Genomic DNA, 5,481 nt, shown 5'->3' with positions numbered 1-5,481 from the left:
AGTCTGGTTTTCTGTTTTATTCTGGTTTATTTATGTGAAGAAATCACCTTAACTTCAATTTTTTTTTATCAAGCCAAGTGATTTGTGTGTGAATACACCTGGCCTTGATCTGTAATATTTAAGAAATGGAGTATCTACTCTGTGGTAGTCACAGTCATACCTTCATTATGACCTTGGTTTTCCTTTGTGTTCCTCCCAAATTTCTCTTTATTCCTTCTGTCTGCATTTAGGTGTCTGAGTCTGGAGATGAATCTTAACCCTTTCTCTTATTGGAGACCCTTCTGCATTCCATCAGCAGGATAACATCCCTCATTCTATACATAGATGGTGGCTGCTGTGTGTCATAAATACGTCACACCATTTCCCATTGGCTTTCCATATATTTCTCAAACTCTCCTCTGCACTACCTCCTAAGACATTGTTTACGCTCTAGTGCGATTCCTTCTAATCACCCCACAGTTTTCTCACTACTTTCCACCTCTCCTTTTCTGTAGTACCCACAAACCCTTTCAATCGCATTAGTGTTCTTCCCATCAAGTTGACCAATACAGTCTCATTGTGCTTGCATCCACCTTTACTCTCTAACTTTTGTTTTATAATTAGATTACAGAGGGTTTTGATCCCTGACCAGCCCTCCTTATTGCAGGCTAATGATGATAATAGAAAACACAGCATATGCATGCAAGTGCTTGTGCTCCCAGGTCTTCCCTGTATCTCTGCAGCGCTCTGCTCACCAGGCTCATAAACCAAACACGGAGCTGTTTTTGCAAGGCAGACACGTGCACTGGAGGCCAGGTCAGCACGGTTTTCCCACTGCAGACGCAGTTTGCTGGAGTAGCATGCCAGGCGCCTGGGACACCCAGTGAATCGAATCTGCAAGATGCGCTTAGTCATAAACGCAGAGTAGACACCGAGGGTTGCAACCAACCACTGGTACAGGAACTCCAGCAACAACACCCTGGGGCTCTCGTTGAAAAAATCCCTCTGTGTCTTTGAGTTCTAGTAACTTGCAAGATAGACCACATCACTGGAGACTTTAATTCTTTCTTCCTCTCCCATCTTTCTTTTGCAATAAGGAACTGAAAGTGTATTTGTAGGAGCAAAGGGGTAATTTAGTTAAGGGCATAAGATTAATAAACTCCTCCCCTTATGAAAATATCCTGTGATTTTTAACAGTCATTAAAACCCCGAAGGATCTAATTTCTTAGGATTTAACTCAAAGGACTTGTTCTGTCAGTAGTAAATGGCCAAGTACTCAATAGATCTGCATTAGCTTGGTAATGATCCTGCTGGAATTTGAAATTATGGCTAGACTGATCTGAGGCATATGGCTTAAGCCGCTAAGCCATTGCCTGTTGTCTCTGTTTTTCATTTGACTTGGTAGCTTCCTGAGGTCCTGAATTCATTCTTGAGGATAATGCAAGCTTTTCCTGGCAGTGAGTGAGCTGTCACGACTTACCTATGTGACATTTAAGTGGAGTAAAGAAGGATTACTCTAAATGCCTGACTTAACCCAACTAAAGTTTGACCCGGCACATTATATTTCAGTGTCATTTTCGCGTGTGTGGTTTAGTTATTTACACGCTGACGTCTGTTTTCTTTGGAAAGTTTCAGATATTGAACAAGAGCCAATCTTTAGCCCCAAGTTAACATAAACAGCAAACAAGTATGTTCCTAGTACCTGTCTAGAAGCAGTTTACTGACATGCCCTGTTTCTGACAATAATTTTCTGTGTTTTTGAAAAAATGAACTTAAGAAAGTGTTGGCATGAGAAATGCCAAAATTCAACCTTTTTACAAAAATAAACTATCATATACTGTTTTAAAATAATCAGTTAACATCAACTGCAATAAACCGGTGCAATGGACAGGAAAAGTAGGACTAGCCTCTGCTAAAATGGCTGATAGCATAGATAAAATATGCTTGTCTTAAGAGAGAAGGAAGTGAAATGTAACTCTCTTTTCAGCTCTAACATCCAAGTTTTTTCTCCTAGGCAGTGACATGATGTTCCAGGCAAGAAAATGGCACTTGAATCACAGGGTTCCAGCTTGCTGCCTGCACTGCCGGTGTGTATAGCATCACGTTGAGTTTTGTGGTGTAGAGGAGAAGCACCTTGGACCTTTCTTTCATTAATAGAGATGTTACTGGACTTGTCAGAGGCTGTGCAGAGCAGCAAAAGATGTGCTGCCAATAAAAGATCAAGGGTTTGTATCCATCCTCCCCAACTCCCCTCTCTCTCCAGCATTCTGTCCCTCTCCAGGTCAACTTCCGAAACAGCTACACATTTTGTGTCTCCAAAGCACTTATTTTCTGAGCTCATCACAGCAGTGATCAATTCAGGAGAGATGCATAATTAATTACATTTGGGACAAGAGGAATCCTGAGGGGGGAGATGGAAATATCTCCAGAGTCATTCCTGCAAATGATATACTCCTGCCTACAGTACCCCTTCATTTTCCCAGTAAAGGCATGGAATGGCTGTCTCTCCTAAAGCTGCAAAGCCTCCCTCTGGCAAAACAGCACTAATCAGAGCTGCTCAGCAATCACGGCAGTCACTTACGTTAGCTTTATGAGTTACACAACTGACATGCTCATGCAGATGTTGTTTGCAGAATATTGGAGACGATGCCAGCCAGACACTTGGCACCAAGACCCAATCTGGGAGATGAGGAGCTTTCTAGGCTCATTCCTAACATTCATTATTTTCATATTTAGTAAGAACATTGACGCGACACATCAGGGAGACTGGTCAGTCAGCTAGTATGGAAACTATTAGTGCAGAAAAATGAATAGGTTGGCAGTTAATGTCTGCAACACCCACACACTCCCTGGAAACAACTTAGAAATAGGGTTATTCATCTGAATTTATCCCATGGTCTCTGAGCCTCATAACGGTTGTTGAAAGTAGCTGAAACACTTTGCACTGCTTGTTGCTGGATCTGGGTACTCTGTGATGGACAGTGAGTGTTTTTAAGGCAGAGTTGTCCCAAGTCTTATAATCCAGCAGGCCAAGATCAGAAACTTTGCGGAAACACTTGTGCTATACTGGGCGTTTTCCTGGGTACAAATCTTCTGGAGATCAGTTTTCTGATGATAGTCTCAAAGTGGATCTGTAGAGTGATAGTATTTAGAAAGTAATGTTGGTATAGTGGGTCCTGAAGTCTTCCTTTATAAATATTTTTTTCCATAGTCACTGTCAGTCACTTTCTAGCACCCACACAGGGAATAAGTGTCTTTAAAATTTGCTTAATAAGAAATGTTTCATTAACAGTGGCTCTTGGCTCTTGGGTTGTTACTTGTACCACATCCCAGTTTCAGGCAATGTAAATGAAAAACCCTTAGATTCATCTTTCATTCTCTTACACTGCTCTCACTTCTTTAACCCCTTCTATGAAAGTAAGTAAAAAGAGCCAACATCAATTTTCTGACCCTGAATGCAAGTGGATGGCACGACTTGTATTGCTAGGGTTAAATTTCCTACTTAAAGCAAGGTAGTATTATCTCTGTTTTGTCCACTGAAAACCATCCGAGGCTCATGATTCCCACTGAGTCATGCTCAAGTGTTCTTTGGAGAGAGCTTAAAATATGCCAAGGAACAGGCTAACAGCAGCTCAGTACAATCATCTCCTGTTCCCATTCAATCCACCAACAGAGATACTGCCCTTTGGTCTGCAGCTCAATTCCCCAATTCAACTCCATTAAGACCAGTGGTTATTGAAGAGATTTGCTGTCGTTACTGGCAATAAAATTTCCTCCCACTGTCATCTTAAGATGTGATGAATCACCTCCTCAAAGTTGCTTCCTCCCTCCAGTTACTATACAAAGAGCTCCGATGACTAGATCCTACTGGTTGCCTAACTTCTGGTTGGCTAAAGTTAGATGAAAATCCCATGCTAAAGGATTAAAGACTTCCTCCATTTTTAAATCTGAATGGTATTAAAACCAACCTCGATTTTTCAGGGAATGAAGAAGTCCTACTTAGAACATATGCAGTTCAGTTGTTTCCTGTGAAGTTGCCATATGGCAGGGGAGTGATGGGAAGAAGAAAAATATTGACAGTGATGATATATCTTATTACAGAGCATACGGACCAAATTTTCCTCTCAGTTACACTAGTGAAAATCTGGAGTGAACAGCCCTGTCTCGATAGGAAAATCAGATCAGTCAGTGGATATACAAAGCCAATTATGAGAGTGAAACAAAAGCAAACTTGAGAAACATTATGATATAGTAAAGAAGACATGTGGTAGGATGCCAGAAGACAGGAAGTCATTGGGCCCAGCATGCTTACTCTTCCTTTGAAAAAATCATCCAATCTACAGTAACCACAAGTGGTCAGGATCTTGTTTTATGCCTGAACTTGGCAAACTGAAAGCAAACTGCCCAAAAACATCTGTTCTGGGTTCCAAACACTTATATAGCCCTTTGTTAGAGTACTAAAGATGGCATCACATCAATAGAAAGGAAGCATTGTAGAAGAAAGCAGTACAAGGATGCTAGAGGGAAAAGTCCAATATTAACACAAGACCTGCGATGTTTTACACACCAATAATTTTAATTTATTTCTTGCTGAACATTCAGCTGATAAAAACTTTAAAATATATTTGACAGATAAAACCAGCAAGTGCTTCAAGGAGACGGTCCATGGTGCATTCCTATTTCTATACTATTTAGAAATGCATTACAGACAGCTTAGCAGCAAAAGCTACAACGATAGCACCGTCTACTACGTTACAAAGGTACAAAAGCAAACGTGTGACTGAGAGAACTGCAAATATAAAAGCAAGTATATTTACTCAATAATAAATATGAATTACTTTTTTGCAACCAAATAGCAAAAGAACTGTTTTTTTTATTCAGGGTTCTTTTCAGCCCATGTAAGAAAATCAGAAATGTAGAGGGGTTTTGGACGTTTGTGGCATGGATCATATTCCTGTAAACTAGAAGTTAACAGCAAGAACTCAGCCAGACAAATAAAAAACCTGAAAAACCCAAATAAAACTACTTTCAGAGATTCTGCACATAGAAGGGTTAAACTGCAACTTAATAAATAAACTATGTATATTTTTTCCTGGAGGCCTATGAGACAGAGGTTTTGCAAATGAGTTCAAAGGCAAACTATAGCCAACTCACTGTCCACAGTTTCTTTGGAAGCAGCACAGAACATTTGGCCAGAAGAAACTGTGCCAACTATCCATTGCAAAGCCTATACTTTAATTTGCAAAAGTAAAAAACTGTGATTTATACCTCTGAAAGGAAGAAGTAAAAAAAAAAAACAAACACCAAAAAACTAACAGTACATTCTGTGTAGGTTTATTATTTTGCCAACAGTTTGTGGGTTGGATGATGAGGTACGTTCCTGAAGATTAGACATCACCATTTTTTTAAACAAACAAAACAGCAGGAAAAATCAAAATTCCCCTAAAGTAGAAGGAGTCCTTGCAAAAGCTCAGAGCTGTTTTGGCTCCCCCTTTTTTTTTT

The sequence above is a fragment of the Eurypyga helias genome, unplaced genomic scaffold (genome assembly GCF_000690775.1).
Source record: "Eurypyga helias isolate BGI_N326 unplaced genomic scaffold, ASM69077v1 scaffold28814, whole genome shotgun sequence".
Lineage (NCBI taxonomy): Eukaryota > Metazoa > Chordata > Aves > Eurypygiformes > Eurypygidae > Eurypyga > Eurypyga helias.
The sequence above is the reverse complement of the archived record's forward strand: the minus strand, read 5'-3'. Positions refer to the sequence as shown.